Genomic DNA, 21402 nt, shown 5'->3' with positions numbered 1-21402 from the left:
AAAATATTTTATTTATTTACTCATGAAGAAGATAGAGAAGGAGAAAGAACCAGACATCACTGTAGTTAGTGCACGTGTGGCCAGGGATTGAACTCAGGACCTCATGCTTGAGACTTCTGTGCTTTAGCCACTGCGCTACCTCCCAGACCACTGACTGTTTATGTGTGTGTGTGTTTCTGTTACTTTTGCACCTACTTAGATGACTGGAACTCTAGTGCCAGGAGAATTCTCGCAAGGCGGTAAATGAGTAAGGATGCCCAACGTACCCCTGCCACGTATTTTCAGCACAGCTAGAGAACTATTAGTATAATACCTGAAAAGAGGAGCTGATAGCTGGAGGACCCCTATCTTCTCAGGGAGCACTAGAAGACATTGGAGAAGATAAGGAAAACTGTAATATAATTTTCCCCTAGAGAACAATGACTCAAAAGCAGGAAGGAACCTGTGATGCGGTTTACACCCATATCAGACTGAAGTGCTCGAAATTCTCATCAGTGAGTGGTGCTACACACTGGTAAGACTTTTCCTCTGGTGAGCGCTGGATCTCTGGGGAGAGGAGATACATGCCTGAGTGCTGGTGAGGCAGATGGACTCTGGACATGTGGGACAACAGACAGCCGGAGCACAGTCACCTTCCCTTACCAGTGAAGGGTGAAGGGGAGAAATGCCCCACAAACACCTGCTACAAAAACCTGAAACCCCTGTGGTTTCTTGTGGCTGCCATCACAGAGTTTGGGGTGGAGAGAGGCAATCTGAGCCTGTGACCCCTGGGTATGGACAGCTGGAGTTTGAATCTTGTAAGGAAGGGACACCTGTTGGCGAAACTTATTGGGAATTCCATTGTTAGATTCCATACAAGAGAGGCCTCTCTCTGTGATTGACTCGTGAGCAAAGCACTTGTTCATTTTTCTTTTCATTAATTTTTTTTTAATTATCTTTATTTACTTATTAGATAGAGACAGCCAGAAATTGAGAGGAAAGGGGGTGGTGAAGGGAGAGAGACAGCTGCATCCCTGCTTCACCACACTCAAAGCTTTCCCCCTGCAGGTGGGGACAGGGGGCTCGAACCTGGGTCCTTGTGCACTGTAACATGTGCACTCAATCAGGTGCACCACCATCTGGCTCCAACAAAGCATCTGTTCTAGCTAACCACCCCTGGGGCCATCAACAAGACCGAGACTATTGACCCACGGAGTTTACTGTCTTTAGTCAGAGTCGGAACTGAACTGAAAGCAGTTTTAGGAAAAGCAGTCTTTGTGGTCCGGGAGGTGGCACAGTGGATAAGTCACTGGACTCTCAAGTATGAGTTTAAGCCCCAACAGCACATGTACCAGAGTGATGTCTTCTCTCTCTCTCTCTTCCTATCTTTCTCATTAATAAGTAAAGGAAGAAAAGAAAGGCAGGCTTTTACAGATGGCACCCAGAGACTCCCAGTAATAGCCTCCTCCTACCAGTCTCTGCTTCAGCTGGGATCGCTGACTGCTGACTGCTGTCCAAGCCTTCAGCTCCTGGACTTCTGTGCTGCCTGATTGGGCCTGAAGGAACCTACAGCGTGTGGCTGGACCACAGCTGAGGGCTATGTGCTGAGCTAAAGCAGCTGGAAAAGCTCCATGTGGAAGTTGCCTGGAGGAAGTGGCTTCAGATCTCCTCGCTGAAACTGGCATATCAGAAGCGGCTGAGGACACCTGAACCTAACATGCTCTCTAACCATAAGTCTTCACACCTCACTGTCTAGATTTCTACCTTATTGCCAGCACGAAGGTTCGGTAGTTTTTCCCCCTCACATTAAATATCACTTTATTGAGGAAATGTTGATTTACAGAACTGTTGCTGGCACCGAGGTACCTTTCTGTGTCTCCCTGAGGAGGTGTCAGCCCATCTAACTCTCCACCAAACCATTATCCTGCTCCACAGTATGTCCCATCTCTGCGTGTCATTAAATAAGTAAATCTTTTTTAAAAAATGATTCTTTCTCTCCTGTGTCATTTGAAATGTCATCTAAGGATCACAGTAGTACCTGGGGATCTTAGCACTAAGTCAACTTAGTAAATCAGATTTTTTTTTTTTGCCTCCAGGGTTATCGCTGGGGCTCAGTGCCTACACTACAAATCCACTGCTCCTGGAGGCCATTTTTCCCATTTTGTTGCCCTTGTTGTTGTTATTGTTGCCATTTCTGTTGTTGTTGTTGGATAGGACAGAGAGAAATGGAGAGAGGAGGGCACGACAGAGAGGGGGAGAGAGAGATAGACACCTGCAGACCTGCTTCACCGCCTGTGAAGTGACTCCCCGCCTCCTGCAGGAGGGGATCCTTAGGCGGGTCCTTGCACTTTGCAGAGTGGACTTAACCTGCTGTGCTACCACCCAATTCCCCAGTCAGATTATTTATGTATGTATGTATGTATGTATGTATGTATGTATGTATGTATGTATGTATGTATGTATTTATGCCTCCAGGGTTATCTCTGGGGTTTAGTGCCTGCACTACAAATACACTACACCTTTGGCTATTTTTTAGATTTTTTTGGATAGGACAGAGAAAAGTTGAGAGGGGAGGAGAAGATAAACAGAGGTAGAGAAAGACAGATACCTGCAGGCCTGCTTCACCGCTTGTGAAGCGACGCCTCTGCAGGTGGGGAGCCGGGGCTGGAACCCGGATCCTTGCGCTTCATACTATGTGCGCTTAACCCAGTGTGCCACTGCCTGTCTCCCGATTTTTAGAAATATTTTTTATTATCTTTATTTATTGCATAGAGATGGCCAGAAATCGAGAGGGAAGGGGGTGATAGAGACACCTGCAGCATTGCTTCACTATTCATAAAGCTTTCCCCCTACAGGTGGGGGCTGGGGACTTGAAGGTGGGTCCTTGTGCACTGTAACATATGTGTTCAATCAGATGCACCATCACCTGGCCCCCAGATTTTTTTAAAAAGCAAATATTCTCTTATCTCTTTGCGCATTCAATGATCTATTAGTAGGAGATTTCAGAAGTCCAGGAAAAGATGATAATGATTTAGGCACACACACACACACACACACACACACACACACTGTATTTGAAATCACAGAATAGTTGAGAACATTGGTAGATCAAAGTGAAACAAAGTCCAGAAACACATTGGAAGGAACTTTCAAGGTGTGAGTGAAAAGAGATAAGATATTTTCAAACTTACCTTGAATTTAATCTATTCCAGTAATTTCATGAAGGAAAAAAAAGACAACTAAACAGAACCAAAATTGGATTAAGCTGTGTTTGTCTGATTTCGGATTAAACTGTTTGGATACACACTTTTCCAAGATTACTCTGAGACCCTTGTTGTATGCTTTACATTGGGTTCTAGTTCTCCCCCGCCAAGAGAATTGCATCAGTCCTGTTAATTTCGCGGGCCCGCTTGGCCCCCCCCCCAAAAGAACCCCGACAGAGGGTTCCTGAGTTCGAGAGTTTGAGAGTTAGAGAGTAAGAGAGAGTTCCACAGTGGAAGAGTTTCAGAGGGTTCCCCAGTACGAGAGTTCCAGAGTTCCAGAGTTGGAGAGTTCCTGAGTTCAAGAGTAAGAGAGAGTGTTTGTGCCGCCACAAAGAGACAGCAGAGTTCTGTTTGGTGATTAGTTTGTCTTAGTTTGTGAATCGTTGTTCCTGAATAAAGAAATACAGCTTCCCTGCCCAGCCGTTGTCTCCGCGTCTCTGTTACCCGCCTGTGAAGCTAGACCTGCCCAGCAAGAGCCGTCTGAATTTTAACAACAGACCCTTATCTCCAAAATTGCATGGCTATTCTTAAACTAGTTGTCTTAACAGAGTAGATGGCTGTTTCTCAGGTGCATTCTCAAATATATTTGCAAAGGTAACCTAAGAAATTTAAAGCAAGCTCATATTTACGAAAACCTATGAGCCTTTCTTGAGGGTCATCCTGTCTGTTAAGTAACTGCAACTTTTCAAAAATTATGATTCCAGGGTGGGGAAATAGCATAATGGTTATGCAAAAGAGTCTCACGTCTTAGCTTCTGAGGCCCCACATTCAGTCCCTAGGACACCATAAAACTGAGCCGAACAGTGCTCTGGTCTCTCTCATTAAAATAAAATAAGTACAATGTTTTTTTTTAAAAGAAAGTTATGAATCTATTGTATCCAGGATGCTTGTTAATAATAATCATCTGTTTGTTGCTTTATTATATACTAAAAACTATATTTTCTGTGAGAGCTAGGGAAAGAACCAGAGTCTGTCTCTGGCATATGCTGTGCTGGTGATTAAATCTCATTTCTCACACATGCTTTCCATAGTAGCACAACTTCTTTTGTGATGACTGAATTGAGAAAAATTCTGGAAGTTCCTTTAATATAAACCTTATGAAACTATTTCATGGAGACTAAGTAGAGGCTATCCTGAACTTACTTAACTTTGAAAAACTAAAAAGCAAACACTAATATACTTGTGAGTTCATTTACCACTTAGGTGGATATAACTGGTACAATTTATGAATTAACACCCTTTCCTACACTAGATCTGTATTACACTTTCATGTTTCAATTGTTACATTAATCTTAATCTTTATGGATTTTTTCAGCTGTCACTCAGAAAATTTTTATGTCTTATACATATAGAGTTATAATTAGGAAAATGAACAGAAGATCCAAGATCTAAGATTCCACCATTCCTGGGCTACTTTTTCATTATTTTACTTTCAGAGAGAGGAAGAGAAAGAGAGATTGGGTGAAGACAGAAAGAGAGGGAGAGAGGAGAGAGAGAGAGAGAGAGAGAGAGAGAGACAACATTTGGGGACAGGTGGTGGTTCCCTTGGTTAAGCTCACACACTACAGAGTGCAAGGACCTGGGTTTAAGTCCGTGGTTCCCACCTGTAGGGGGATAAGCTTCATGAGTGGTGAAGCAGAGCTTCAGGTAGCTTGCTGTCTATCTCCCCCTCCTCTATCAATTTTTCTGTCTTTATTCAATAAAAATTAATTATAGAGAGAGAGAGAAGGAGAGACCACATTCTCTCATCTCTGAAGCTTCTCCTGTGTGCCATCATGCTCTTGTAGGGTGCAGGGTCTTGAGCCTGAGATGTAGAGTGTGGTAAGACATTTACTCTATCAGGTGCACTATCTACCTTCCAAGATCCATTTTTAGGATAAAATGTAGGTACGGGCGCAGATATCAATCAATTTTCCTTGAATAACAAAATACAAGCCTTCTTCAAAGAAGACAGTCACTTAACAGATATGTAGAGGAACACTGATGTACAAGGGGCTTAAACAAAGAGATTATAATCCTGGAGGCAAAAAAAAAATTAAATGATAAAATATGTTGTTTTGTCCTCAAACATTATCCCGGAGTCTTATATTTGGATTTTGATCACTACTTCAGGAATCTTGAATCATGAAAAGTATTTATGGAATGTCTCTCCTATTTCCAGTAGTATACAAGCAGCTGCAAACTTAGTTATAAATGTGACAAATGTCCTCGGGGGGCCTACACTCAGACAGGGAGATTCGTGGAGGGGAGGTCATGCTCACAGGACCTATGGGATAAGGGACTATGAGAGCAAAGAAGTCACCTAATTCAGTCATGCAAGGCTGAAAAAGGGCTCTGCAAGATTACAGTGTCTGAGCAGGATCAGAAGGATGCCCAGGAATCATGTAAATAAGGATGCTGGGCAGCAAGTGAGGGGGACAAGTGAGATATGTTCAAAGGGCAGCTCACAACGGTGTGGAAAGCTGAGTGAGAGAACTCACTGCTCCTGCCATGTTTTCCCCTTTTGTTGCCCTTGTTGTTTATTGTTGTTGTTATTATTATTGTTGGTATTGTGGTCATTGTTGTTGGATAGGACAGAGAGAAATGGAAAGGAGGGGACGACAGAGAGGGGGAGAGAAAGACAGACACCTGTAGACCTTCTTCACAGCTTGTGAAATGACCCCCCTGCAGGTGGGGAGCCGGGAGTTCCAATCAGGATCCTTGAGCCTGTCCTTGCGCTTCGCACCATGTGCGCACAGCCTGTTGCGCTACCTCTTGGCCTGCTTTGTTCCATCTTTAATTCCCTCTTGCAAATGTATAGAGTCCCCCTGGGACTGTTTATTCATCACTCTCTTCTGATTGTCAGCATATCAGGCTGCTTGCTTGTCCAGATCAGCCTGTCTGAAGGCAAGAGTCTTATCAGCTGGTCAGTTGAGATAACCAGAAATTCTGGTTGGTGAGTCAGTAGGTGGCACTCAGTGTCAGCAAGACACCAACCCAACAGCAACACACACATAGAATGACCGAGAAGATCTAGTCACGCTCAGAACACAACAAGGTTGGCTCATGACCTAGTTCCTCAAGACTAAACTTTCAAAAACAGTGGCCACACCCAGACTGACCATTGGATTACTAAACAAGCAGGGATGTCAACATGCTTTGAACTTACTGCCAACTAAAATAGTGCCTTGCTATGGAGGCTTTCTTCATAGTGCTCTCAGGAAGGGCAGAGAAGTTCGACCTGTCTAGCTTGGAGAGCACCTCTAATTGCTCTCCTTGGGGCTTCTCTTCCAGGGTTTTAGAATGAAGAGTTGCATGTTCTTTTTTTCTTTCAGTGATTTAGTAATGATTGACAAGATTATAAGATAACAGTGGTACAATTCCATACAATCTTCACCACCAGAGTTCTGTATTCCACCCCCCCCCCCCATTGATGGGCTCCCTATTCTTTATCCCTCTGGGAGTATGGACCAAAATTCTTCTTCATGGGGTGTGGAAGGTGGAAGGTCTGGATTCTGTAATTGCTTCTTTGCTGAACATGGGTGTTGATAGGTTGGTTTATGTCCCCACCCTATTTCTATCTTTCCCAAGGGGGGTAGGGCTCTGGGGAGGTGAGGTTCTAGGGCATATAGGTAAGGTCGTCTACCCAGGGAAGTCAGGATGGAGTCATGGTAGCATCTGCAACTTGGTGGCTGGAAAATAGTAAGATGTAAAGAAGGACTAATGGTTTAGTTATCAGAAGTCTAAAGATAAGAATAAAGCAGATGGAACTAAGGGTCTTCATGTGGGAAGAAGCTAGGAAGTCTATGTTCGGTATATCCCAAGGGGCCCATGACTTTAGTAATATTGACTGAGCCCAACAGTTAACTTGCAGATGGGCTAAAAGTATTGTTTGGGAAGATGGAATCAGAGTTGAGAATAGGACTAGAAAGCTGGTTCAGGGAAGAGAACAAGAGAAGTAGCTCCCAAATATGGGGAAAGTATATAAATATCATTAACTGGTAAGCTCATCTATCTGGCTGAAGGTCCATATCTATTCATATTCAGCACAGGAGCCTGTGTAACTTCTGCATCCCTGTTGGTCTGAGCTCACAGTCCATGGTCACAGCTAGGAACATTTTAAGCTGCTCTCATTTCAGGTCAAGTTTTCCTCAAGTGGCAGAGTATATTGACTCAGTCTCCCTTCAGAGAGTGGGGCAGTCCCTACTACATTGTTGTTCTACATTGAAGACAAGGTCCTGGAGAGGCCCACAAGAGGATTTGTGATGCTGTTCCTGATGGAGATAACTAGTGATGGTGGAGAGAGGCATCTGTTAGAGGTCTAGGCCCATCATATCTATGTGGGAATCCCAAGTTTCCCTGACTAGGGCCCCAAATGATGGGGTTGCCTGGTAGTGACCAAAAAGGCCATCATTAAAGTGTGCTGGTCTCTTGCCCTTATCCAGTTTTTGTAGTCCTTACTTTATCTGACATGGTCGGACTCAGGGTGATTGCTGGAGGTAAAACAGAAAGTAGGTGAGGAGGGTATCTAGGTCTAAAGAAACGATTGATTAAGGGCGGGTGTTATGGTGTCTTTTTAGGTCATTCTACTTGTTTGCAGCACTTACTGAGTTGAAGTCTACACACTGTTGTTCTAATGGGAGTTGGAGCTGCTACTTTCCTAACCCCTGATTATGCTCTGATTATGCTCTAATGTTTCTTTCTTTCCTTCTTTTTTTTTTTTTTCTTTTTTCTTATAGGAACTCTGGGGCTCCCTGTCAAAGGACCCATTATTTCTTTTACTTTTGTCACCTGGTCAGGGCACCTTTCACCCAGCACTGTCTTCTGGGTCCTTTTTCATAACACAATTAAGGAGTAGTTGGAAGTGTTAAGACTACAATTTCAAGAGGTTAAGATGGACCTTCAGCAGAAATGAGGAGAGGTGGTCTGGGAGGTGGTACAGTGGATAAAGCATTGGATTCTCAACCATGAGGTCCTGAGTTCGATCCCTGGCAGTACATGTATCAGAGTGATGTCTTTCTTTCCTCCTATCTTTCTCATGAATAAATAAATTCTTAAAAAGAAAAAAGAAATGAGGGGAGGTGGAAAACTGGTTATGAAGGATTCCTCTGCTTATGGCCCATGAGTTGTTTCTTTTGTCCTTCCAAATCAGACATTTAACTTGGACATATCTACTGGTGACTCAGAGAGACCTCTCCTGGGATGATAAATAAAATAGTTGCTACCTAGAGAAAGGAAGTCTGAATGTTTGGGTTTTTGTTTCTCTCTTCAGCTCACACATAACCTTGATAGAAATGCAGGCAAAGAAATGATTTATCCTTAATTCAACTTAGGCATTACAGAATGTGTAAGATGAATATTTTGATACTGTCTAAAAAAAAAATGGCATAGTTATTACTGACCATTTGATTCTTAGTCATATTTCAAATTGAGCTAGCTGGTGAACAATAGTTCTTCCATAGTCATACTCATCTCTTCTTCTGGTATCTACCCCCCCTTTTTTGGGTAAACATTACCCTGAACATATTTTCCAAAAAATTCTCTCCCGACCACTTCCACTTGACTCACGTTTGCTTATTTACATTTTACAGTTGATTCCCAGATGTGACTTGGCCCCTGGGATCCATCAGGATAATCAAGATAAGACTTAGCTATCAAACAATCCCCAAATTTCAGCAGTTTAAGTTGATAAACGTGAGCTTCTCCTTTATGCTTCATGTCCAGTATGGATTTTGTTCATTTGCAGACAGAGACCTGATTCAGACTCACAGAAATGCTAGAATGAGTGTAAAAGGAAAATACACTTTTTAACTTTCTATTTAGAATAGTGTGTCACTTCTGTTCTTCTTTTATCTTATTGCCTCCAGGGTTCTCTCTGGGGCTTGGTGCCAGCACTGTGAATCTACTGCCCCTGGCAGCCTTTTGTTTTTTATTCTTCTTTTTATTGGGTAGGGCAGAGAGAAAATGAGAAAGATGAGGAGTCAGAGGAGAAAGGAAGAGAGACACCTGCAGACCTGCTTCTCCACTCATGAGGTGGACCCCCTGCAGGTGGGGAGCCAGGGTCTCGAACTAGGATCCTTGCCTGGGTCCTTGTGTGGGGCCTAACCAGGTGTGCCACCACCCGGTCCCCTGTGTTCATATTTTATTGGTTAAAGAATGTTAGGTGGTCACAATTAGTTGCAAATCTCTGGGACTATGTGAAAGCTTGGTAGAGCTAAGGGGAGCTCTCCCATCCTTGGATGGAGGTCTGGAAAGACACCCCACTTGTTAGTCTCTCTCCTTGTAAGACATGAGCCAAGAGGGAAAAGTCTCCCAGACTCAGTTTCTCCTTGTTAGTCTCTCAAGCTCACAGAAAGCCTACAGGCCTCTCACACTTAGTTCTTCCTGCTAGCAGCAGGCCAAGTGGTTGCCTGCTTTAGGGTTCACTCAAAGTTCACACATCCACTTCACCTTTTGATCATAAAGGAGAACATACTCTATCATACACCCCCAAAATCAGACAGTGAAAAGCCCCCAAATCCTATTTCCTTGTATTCTTTGATATCTATGATTTACATCAAGCTTTGTTTTTCTTTTTTCTTTTTAAAAAAATTTTTTTTTATATTTATTTAATTTATTTATTCCCTTTTGTTGCCCTTGTTGTTTTATTGTTGTAGTTATTATTGTTGTTGTCGTTGTTGGATAGGACAGAGAGAAATGGAGAGAGGGAGGGGAAGACAGAGAGGAGGAGAGAAAGACAGACACCTGCAGACCTGCTTCACCGCCTGTGAAGCGACTCCCCTGCAGGTGGGAAGCCGGGGTTCGAACCAGGATCCTTATGCCAGTCCTTGTGCTTTGCGCCACCTGCGCTTAGCCCGCTGCACTACAGCCCGACTCCCAAGCTTTGTTTTTCTTTACCTCACCTTACTGGTTTAACCCCTATGCTTCTCTCAAATGCCTTTGGATAATTAACCTGCCTGCATCATGGAGACTAACTGTCTGACCCTTATGTATTGCATCAATTCTTGTCATACCAGCCCCCTACCACAGGGGCAAGCTGACCTGTAAGAAACCTGTAATCTCTGACATATGTGAAAAATGTTCTTTGTTTAACTCTCTATATAAACTTGTACCCATCTTCAAATAAATGAGTGTCTGTACCAGAGTATTCCTTGAGTCCTCCTCTCTGTATCACATGGTCCCTGAGAGCCAGTGAGGGAGGATCAGAGACTCCCCCCCCCCCCCGACTCCATGTGAGTGCCAGCACAAATCAACTAGAAGCAAAGGCTGAACTGAAAGAGTAAACACTGCCTTCTACTTGAATAGGAAGTATAATTTTAGAGCACTTCCTCAGACACCTCAGGGAGCTTGGAAAGGCAGGTTAACTTCTCCTGTTTTACATATAATGAAACTGAGAACTAGAGAGATTGAAACACTAATTCTCAGATAAAACACATTCTCAGATTAGGACTTGATAATCACCAAATTAAAAAAATATATTTGTAGTGTTTCAACATCATGTATGCAGTGTCTAAACTGACATTCATCTGGTGCTCAAAACCCAATCAGCAGTTCTCTAGCTATATTGTAATTAGCTGTCAAAAGAACTCCACATCCTCTGAAATAATCTCTTCTCAAATAATTCTAGACTTTTCAAGAGGATACTAACCAGGGGTTAGTATGTGGTCAGCCAGGTTCTATGGGAGGCTCTGCTCTTCATCTGGACCATAGACTCCCATGTGAGAAACTCCTCTAGAGTTTTTGGACTCTTGTGAAGCTCTTTCATTTTCAGACCCAAATACAGAGAGCCTTTAGTCATTAAATGACATACACAGAATCTCTATAGACTCAAGGATCTCATCTCACTCTTGTTGTAAGATCTTCCCCTCACTCATGTACATAAAGTCCTGTTGGGTCTACCCTACCCGTCTTTCAGACAGGCTATCCTAGTTTGGAGGACATATCCAGTAGACACATTCACTATGGTATTATTAAGGAGGTACAGGCTTCTCCAAAATAATAAGACAAAGATATTATTAGTTATTGTAATGACATTTAGCACATCATGACTTTGCGATGTGTGAAAGAGCATTATTTAAGTGTTTTGCAGAAGACCTGAGAGAGGAAAATGGGTTCTGAACTCCAAGACACAAATCTACAGTCTCATCTCAGATCTAGCATCCTTTGAATGACCTTGTGAAAGTGACTTATCCTTTCTTTGATTATTCAAAACAGAACGAACCAGTATGGATGGATTGCAAAGGTCTTCTCCAGGCTGTGGAAGTTTTGTGATTTGTGGAGGCCAAGATTTATTCTTTGCAATTACTGTCAATAGGTGGCAGCAAAGCCCTTACATTTCAGAAAGGGAGCTAGCTAGCTGTCTTGGTTTCTCGGAGTTTCAGAGACTCTTTTGTCAATTTTATTCTTTTTAAATATGACAGCAACCCAGGATGTGGTGCCACGTAGATAGAGTGTCTGATCTGCTGCATGAAGCTAAGACTTTGATCCCCAGGATTTCATATGACAGAATGTCTTTTTCACTCTCTCTCACACATAAAAATGTGACTATAAATATAAATACAATGAGAAAATAGAAGCCCAGAATTTAAAGACACTGCAATAGAAAGTATGTAAAATATGTTACAAAATTAAATAGTGGGTTTTAAAATAAATTAATTAAAATGATTTGTCTTTTAGAGTATTTATTTATGACAGAGTGAAACAGAGAGAGAACACCAGAGCACTATTCCTACGCAATACAGCACCTTTTACTTTTTCAAGCTCTGTGCCTATTATCCAGTTACAAAAGGAGTAGAGGAATTAATTTTCTTAGCAAACAACTGAATTTACTGATTTTCCCCATAAGTTTGAATGTGGCTATGGTTATAAGTCTGACTTAGGTCATCCAGACTGTTGTATCAAATGATATTCAGCCTGTGTCTATTATATCTTAATTTTTCACATACATTTGTGGAAAGACGGACTGATAATGTTAGCAGTTTCTTCTTGCATGTCATGTAATTAAGGCATTTTTGTATGAAGCATGCTGGATAAGTGTCACAATATAAATAACATTACAAAAAAATAAAAAAAATAAATAACATTATAATTTACATTTAATTTGACTTTTTAAAGGATGGACAGGGTTTTGTAGATGCCTAATCTCACTGTTCCTGTCACACTTCTTTTTTCCTTTTAATTTCAGATTGAATGAGAGAGAAAGAGAGAGGAAATAGCACAGCAGCACGCCACTGTGATGGGGGCTTCCTCTGGTGCCGTGCAGAGTGTTTGCATGTGGCCTGCTCTGCCAGGCGAGCTAGCTCCCAGGCTACATTTTATCACAGCTCAAACCTCATTGAGACTGATTTCAGAGAACTTTAAACAAAATGTAGAACCTTCCTGGTTTATTAACATTCTGTTCTTTAATAGTTTGAAAGATTATGGACCTTTAAAGTTTTTGCTATCAGTAAGTCCTGTTGCAATGAACCAGAACTCTAATTTGAAAACACATAGACCTAAGTTAGTAAAGTGCAAATGCAGATGTGTTTAGGCCACTTGTTTGCATGCCATTCAATGTTCCTACTGAAACAACGCTACAGGAAACCAGGAGCAATGCTGTGGAAGAGCCCCCAAGAAAGGAGCAATCAGCCTCTTAAACCTATCTCTTAAAAGAATTTCTAATCTTGACAATGCATTTAGATAGCATGTTGCTCTATGGAAATTAAAGAGAGGGTCTGCAAACTACAGTCTCCCTCTTCCTGAATTATAGACTAGTGCCTTCAATTGCCTCCTTGATATTATCTACTTAGTCATCGTGTGTACAAAGAAAAGACATGCTATGGACAAAGAGAACTTTATGTGAACATGTGACATGGGTAATCAAAATCCTTGGGTAGGAGATTCAACTACAGTATTTATTAGTGTGTTTGCACAGTTATAAAATTCCTTATGATGGAAGATACACTAGTTTAAATAAAGCCCATCATGAGGATTACAGAGGAAATGACAGAAAGAGCATTCCCCTCACACCAACACAAAGTTAAATCCGTGTTGGTTGGTTAGAAATACGTGGTCCATATAAAAATAATACTCAAACTTTTATTGAGTGCATCCTTCTCGAGTGAGTCACAAATTCCTATTTTATAGCAGTGGAGGTCTGAATGTTGAAATGACGAACACAGTCTCTGAATTTTGCAATTTTTTAGCATCTAAACCAGCACTAACTTTGCTCATGGGTTGTATTTTACTTCTTTTAGAGAGAAAAATAATCTAATGTCTGTATCTGTATTGGCCAGTGAGGTATCCATTAGCTACATGTGAATACTTAAGTGTGAATCTAATATCATTAAAATGAACTCCTTAGTCATATTAAATACACTTCAATAGCTAGATAATACCAGACGAGACATGGATATAGTACACTTCCACCATTACAGAAAGTTCTGGATAGCACTGGGGCAGGATGTGGGATGCTATGACTTGAAGCCTCTTTTGACATGATTGTGGCACATGTTAAGTGCCGGAATGCTGGGCTTCAGGTCCCAACATCAACTTAAAGTGGAAGGGAAAAAAATACACACATAATACTGGGATCAAGTTTTGCCTGGAGGGACTGCATTCTGGAATGTTTCCCCATGGACAAGGAAGTTTCTGGTGCAGCCCTAAACCAAGTTTGGGTTTTATTTTGTACTGGTGTTTAGGACAGTTACATTAGGGAAAGCAGAAGTTCAAAGCAAGTTAGCCAAAACAACTGAAGAAGAGTGTATGTTCTACGTGACTCCCACCCCATGCCAGGACCTTACTGTACAGACACTATGTCATCAATTTTACATACGCTTTGCCCACCTAGTTATCGTGACCGTCTGCTTAGCAAGTGTGGCTATCATCATAAGGCACACTTCAGGCTTCTGTTCGTAGGAACTTTTGCTCCAGACCCTCCTTTCTGTGATAGAGAATATGCATTGCCTTGCTCCTGGATATTGAAAACTAGAGCAGAGTTCACATTTTGTGTGTACTGTTCAGTAAGCTCATAGCCATTCTCTCTCTCTCTCTCTCTCTCTCTCTCTCTCTCTGTGTGTGTGTGTGTGTGTGTGTGTGTATGATTATATTTATTTATTTACAGGATAGGGACAAGCAGTAATAGAGAGAGAAGGGGAAATAGGGAGTGAGACACCTACAGTGCTGCTTCTTCACCACTCACAAAGGCTCAATTCTACCAGAGTTCTGTATCCCATCCCCTCCATTGGAGGGTTCCCTATTCTTTATCACTCTGGAAGTAGGGACCAATTTTTAAAAAATATTTATTTATTTACTTATTCCCTTTTGTTGCCCTTGTTGTAGTTATTATCATTGTTGTTATTGATGTCATTGTTGGATAGGACAGAGAGAAATGGAGAGAAGAGGGGGAGACAGAGAGGGGGAGAGAAAGACAGACACCTACAGACCTGCTTCACTGCTTGTGAAGCGACTCCCTTGCATGTGGAGAGCTGGGGCTCGAACCGGGATCCTTACGCTGATCCTTGTACTTTGCGCCACCTGCGCTTAACCTGCTTCGCTACCGCCCGGCTCTCTGGACCAAAATTCTTTATGGGGTGTAAAAGGTGGAAGGTCTGGATTCTGTAACTTCTTTTCTGCTGGACATGGACATTGACTGGTGGATCCATACCCCCAGCCTGTTTTTATCATTCCATGATGGGATAGGGAAAGAGTATGTATTTTTAAATATTTTATTTATTTCTTGGATAGAGACAGAGAGAAATTGAGAAGGAAGTGGGAAATAGAGATGGGAGAGAGCTTCACCATTCCTGAAGCTTTCCCCTGTAGGGCTTGAACCTGGGTCCTTGCGCATTTTAACGTGTTTGCTCTACTGAGTGTGCCACTGCCCAGCCCTGCCACTCTCTATACATAATCTTTTCTAGGGCCTTCTCATTACTTGTTCCCAGTGACTACATCTTTGCTGATCGACAACAGTACTTTCATATTTCAGATGCAGTAATATGACGACTATGTCCAAATAGAATATTCGGATCCAATATGGGTTATTTTAGATATTTTTATGACATCTGACAGTTATTGGCTTTACTTTTAATTGTTTAAGAAGTTAAATAATAAAAATAAATTTCTGCAATTCTAAATTAGAATTAATGTCCATTTACTTGTAAATCCCCTAATATATGTAAATCATTTTATTTTTTAGTTAACTTGCATATATGATTATCTTTTTTTCCCCTTTATCTTGTAAATACTTTTTTCATCTCTGTCCACCACACATATTAAGTTCAAGGTTGCTTAATATTTACAGCATTGATATTTTGTTATTTAATTAGCCTCTGTTGTTGAAAATTTATATTCTTTCCCATTTGGGGTAGTATGTGTAAAAGTTGCTCTAGGCCTGTCCCTTTATTCAGAGACATTTTCCAGTAATATGATTTTCTTTAATTGAGTTGTTTCCTAAGATAGGACATTGAATGGAATATATAATTGGAATTTGCTATGTGTTGTCAAGTTGTTTTCCTAGAGAATGTTGGACTGGAATAATAAATGGATAAATTTAGTTTCTTTTTTTTTTTTTCTGAAGTCTTGCCAGTACTATAACAAGTCCTATTAGTGCTATGTACCAAAACTCAGATGGATTATTTTTTATTTTACTGGTAAATCTTTCAGTGATTTGGACATCTCTCTTCACTGATGTAAGATACATGGCATCGATCCACAGCTTATGCTTCTAAAGTCAGGACTGTGTTCGCAGGATGTGGGAACCCACAGCAGGGCCCCTGAGAACCTCACTGAGAATAGCTCTCGTCTTTTTTTTCTCCCTGCCTTCCCTGCTTCTCTCTCTACTCTCTGCTTCTCACCTCATATATATATATATATATATATTCTAGATTAGATTATGAATCTCTGAAGTTAGACTATAACCAGCATAGGTGATAACAGTGGGCAACAAGCTCACACTTCCTCAAAGGACTTTTGACACCCTGAGAGAATTCTGTAATTTTTCTCTTTGTTTCTACAGAGGAGAGGAGAGGATGGTATCATCTTCCAACCCAAGACATCTTTTTCACTGAGTGACTGATCTTCTAGGGGAAATCTCCTAACTGATCTCCCTTTTTTGAGAGGGAAGACGTCTATGGTCTTTGATTTCCCTTTAAAAAAGAATTAAGATAATATAAAGGGAAAAGAGAGTTCCATAATATATTGTGAATAAAACAAATTACTTAATAAAGTACAAAGAATATTGGCTCAGAAAGCATGGATGTACACTGACTACTGGAAGATTTTTTCTTGTTGTTGTTTTTTTTTTTTCTTTCTATTTTTTTAACCCCATTAGAGCTTCCTAAAGAGAATTTTAAAGTGTGTGCACTAGGTTCCACAGTCTGAACTTCTGAAAATTATGTGAAATGAAGCACAAGGGAGGTATTGACAATAATAATTTGTCAATGGGAGTGTGTTCTCGAACTTTCAGTGTGTCGTGAAGCCTTCAAATGGCCATTGTCTCCTTCGAAGGAGTTGGCCAGTCAGTCACTCCCCTGATCACCACCCCCCCCCAACCCTGGAATCTTTGTTGCCTTTCTTGAAAAACATTTAAAACAAACAAGCTCCTTTCTCTTACCATAGACAGAACAAGCAATATGCATGGTTATCTATCTGTGATAAGCGCAGCAGTCTCATTTTACCTGACTTGAAAGAGTCATCTGGATTGTCAAACCCAATTAACTTGTCTTACTCTCACACAAAGAAGGAAGGTTACCAAAAGGCCACATCTTGCCCTGTATCTTGGCTGCTCTGGGACAATGATCTGATCAAAGGCCATCAAAGCGCTAGGTCAATAAAGACAGGTCTCGATGTTTTCAGATGGTGGCATAGTGCCATACACAGAGAGAGGCCTCTGGGTTCTTACTGCAAGACTTAGATGCTAAAATAGGATTTTATGTGTACAGTGCCTCCAGGAGGCTGGGAGAGTCCCCAGGCCACTTCTCAATTTTATAGCAGGATTATAAATACATGTGGTGTATTTTAAATATTTATGGTTAATAAATTAATGCTTTTAATGCAAAAATAATGTAGCAGTATAATTAGGCTCCTCATAAGGTAATTATAGGTAAATATATAAAAAATATACATGTATATATATATATATATATATATATATATATATATATATATATATTTGCAGTCTGGAAGATGATGCAGTGGCTGGAGTATTGAGCTTAAAAGTATAAGTTTCCAGGGGCTGGGCGATAGTGCAGTGGGTTAAGCGCACATGACACAAAGTGTAAGGATCCCGGTTTGAGCCCCCCAGCTCCCCGCCTGAAGGGGGTTGCTTCCCAAGTGGTGAAGCAGGTCTGCAGGTATCTATCTTTCGGTCCCCCTCTCTGTCTTCCCCTCCTTTCTTGATTTTTATCTGTCCTATCCAACAACAACAACAGCTATCACAACAATAACAATGACAAACACAACAAGGGCAACAAAATGAGAAATATAGCCTCCAGGAGCAGTGGAATCCTAGTGCTGGCATCAAGTTCCAGCTATAACCCTGGAGTCAAAAAAAAAAGTATAATGTTCCAAGTTTGAGCCCCAACATCATATGTGCCAGAGTGATGCTCTGGTTCTCTCTCTGTCTCTCTGTCTCTCTCTCTCTGTCTCATAATAGCAAACAAGTCTTTAAAATTTTATTTCATTTAATAGGAAATATAGGTGGGATGCCTGAAATGGGACAAGTGCTTACCTGAATAACAAATATCTTCTGCCAATCAAGCAGCCTCATAAGAAAAAGAAGCAAAAGTCCACATCTAAAATCCAGAGTGAACAGGAATCCTGAGTTAATCATGCAAGTCACTGCCTCCATTGGTCTTTCAAGTCTCAGAGAGGGTCCTATATGCAAAGATTTCAAACAGGTCACAGAACTCAAGTTGCTTATCTGTTCCACAGAGCCTGTATCAGTGCTAAAAAATACACTGGACACTTCGATAGCTACTGGCATATTTAGTTCTGTTCTACAGATGAATAATCACGCTAGTAGCAAATAAATAAAGAAAACCCAATGATGAATGTTCCCGCTTGTAGAAACACTTCACTCTAAGTCACACAAGATGTTGGGAAGAGGCCTGCCAGTTGGGTTCCTTCCTTTAATGCTTCATTATGATTTTTCAGAAATTTGAATTTTTGAAAGAAAATTAAACAGATTTGGATTATTTGATCAAGAACAGTGGTGGGGTTGGCAGGGCTTGCAAATATGCCATATGGGTGGGGGAATCTGTGGCAATTCTGTTCACAAAAGAGCAAATCACACTCCACCCTCACACGCTCCCACACACTCACACACACACTGCTTGAGTTCAGAGTAGACACGGAGAACAATACTGTTAGTACCAGCCTTATCGGCTTATTTACTATGCTCTCCAGATTTTAGCAAGGATGAACACTAGTAGGACTCTTTAAGTATATAAACCTCTTCTACATAAAATTGAAATGTGTGTGTGTGGGGGGCACTTACGTATATTACACTTATATATACTCCACACACACACACTTCCACTGGTAATGTACATTGATCAAATCTATTATAGATTAGAATAAGAAAATGTGTAGAGTTGCATGCTCTGATCAAATGATTACAAACAAAACAAGACAGATTTGACAGAAATTGTTTGACACTTTAGTGTAGAAGAACAAGGGGTCGGGTGGTGGTGCTGCTCCTGATTTAGTGCATAGGTTACAATGTGCAAGGATCCAGGTTCAAGTCCCAGGTCCCCACCAGCACGGGGGGAAGCCTCATGAGTAGTGAAACAGTGCTGCAGGTGTCTCTCTGTTTCTCTACTTCTCTGTCTCTCCCTTTTAAAATTCTTTATCTTTATTTTACCCAATAAGAAACATAAAAATCAAATAAATAATATTTAAAAAATAAAAAGAAGAATGAATGAAAAAGAACTCTTCAAAATCTTCCAGAATCTTAAAAATATGAGATTGTGTAATTTTAAGGTTAAGTATAACATTCTTGAAATGTCTCCAGTATTTTTTTTTTTTTACCACTCCCTTCTCATGATCCTAACTCAGTTGGGTAGACTGAGTCACAACTAGGTTGTTAACATTACAACCAAATGTTTTTCCTGCCTTTACATAAGATCCGAGTTGGGGTTCTGTGGCCCTGAGGCATTTTGGTAAGGAAAGCTGACTGGTGGGTGAAATGCACAAAGTAAAGTAGATAAGTTGTGTGGTGGTGCATGGAACTAGGCTTTCAATGGCGGCCATGATATAGCACACCTGGTGAGTTTTAGAACTGAATTCTTGAAATTTATAAAACATTATACACCAGTGTTTTCTCAGTAAAAATCCACTTTGCGAATGAAGCTCAGTACTTCAGCAGAAGGGAATGTTAAGAAGACCTGAACCTCAGGTTATTGTGAGCCTTTGGCTGGAATGCGAAGATGGCATAGATAGGACAGAGCTCAACAAAACTCTGTAGAGAATCTCTCAGTGCTCTGCAGAATGTCAACTGATAATCCTTCTCGGGGGAAGCTCTGAGTCTTGCTACATAATTAAGTCAAAACAGACAGCTGTGGGACAAACTGCACCTAGGACAGATCAGCTTGACTGTCCTCTCGCATGACTGTCCTCTAAATCAGTAAGAAAGTTGTTGTTCCAGCTAAGTACCTATGTCCATATTTGGGGGCTCTAAAATTTTTTAGGAGGCATTTTTTGGACAAAAGAGAGGCCCATTTAATCAATAGATTTATTTAACAGATAGATGGTTTAGAGTATGACTTTTAGCACTACTGCCTAATCTGGTAGGCAAGGCTGACAAGGTTCATTTGCATGGTATGATAGCTTTGTCATGAGTATGACCCAGGCTCAAGACCTGCCCTAACTCACTGAGGGAAACTTTGTTCTCTGGTATTTATTTATTTACTATTGGATAGAGACACAGAGAATGTTAGAAGGGTGGGAGAGATAGTGAGAGAGACAGAAAGACCCCTGCAGCCCTGCTCTACCATTCAAGAAGCTTTCCTTCTGCAAGTGAGGGGAAAGGGCTTGAACCTTCGTCCTTGTGCACTGTGTCATGTGTGACCTTAAAAAGGTGCACCACCACCTGGACCCTGTTCTGTGGTGTCTTTATCTCTGTTTATCTTTCTTCCTGTCTAACTATGTAAAGAAGTTGACCTGGAGTAGTGAAGCCTTTATACTTTTCCCCAAAAGATGCTAAAAGATGGTCCCATTTTAATCCCTGAAGCTTCTCAATGAGTCACTTTATGAGAAAAAGGGGAAATTAAGATTGCAGATAGAATTAACATTGATGAGTGGGGGAGGTAGCATAATGTTATGCTAAAGGCTTTTCTGCCTGAGGTTCGGAAGTTCGATATTTTATCCTCTGCCCCTGCAGCACTGTAAACCAGAACTGTGCAGTGACTGGGGTGGGGAGGAGGGGTTTCCAGTTGATAACTGCTGATCTCAAACTAGATTTTTCTGTATTATCTAGGAAGGGTCAGTGTAATCACAAGGGCCCTCATTTGTGAAAGAGAAAGGTAGAAAAATAGTTCAGAGTGATGTAGAATGAGGGTGACTATACCAACTTGTACTGACTTTGGGAAGAGAGGCAGAGGACCCAGAACCAAGGAAATAGGCCACTTCTAAGACCCTCGGGGAAAAATCCTGCATATATTTGCCCTCCATCCGTTGCATCTATTCCATCTAAAATAAACAGTGATCAACCTCATAGGAAGATGTATTGCCTTCCACCATCTTTCCAACAAAAGCCTTTCTCACTGTGCCCCAAATCCATAACTTTGTGTTTCTTTTTGTCTGAAGCATAAGATAGAAAGCTTTTAGATGTATGACACATTTTGCTGAGACTAGTGAGAGTTTGGCTCACATTCCTGTGAGCATGCAATAATTCCAGTTGTAGTCCTTTCTACCTAATTTAGGATTGGGGACACAAGTGAGAGGTGCTTCTTCTTACATACAGAAATAGCCACTATAACTTAAGCAGAATGCAAATCATGCATAAAAATACTCAAAATGTATACAATATACTGGGTACTGTACAGCAAACCATAACAAAAGGACTTTTCAAAGTTAACCCAATTACCAAATAATGTGATGATAACATTAACTATCGATTGTCTTTTTGAATCCTAAGACAGCAGGAACCTCACATCTCTGCTATAGAGCCCCTACTTCCTCCAGTCCTGGAACCCTTGGATAG

This window comes from Erinaceus europaeus, chromosome 4 (genome assembly GCF_950295315.1).
Source record: "Erinaceus europaeus chromosome 4, mEriEur2.1, whole genome shotgun sequence".
NCBI lineage: Eukaryota > Metazoa > Chordata > Mammalia > Eulipotyphla > Erinaceidae > Erinaceus > Erinaceus europaeus.
The sequence above is the reverse complement of the archived record's forward strand: the minus strand, read 5'-3'. Positions refer to the sequence as shown.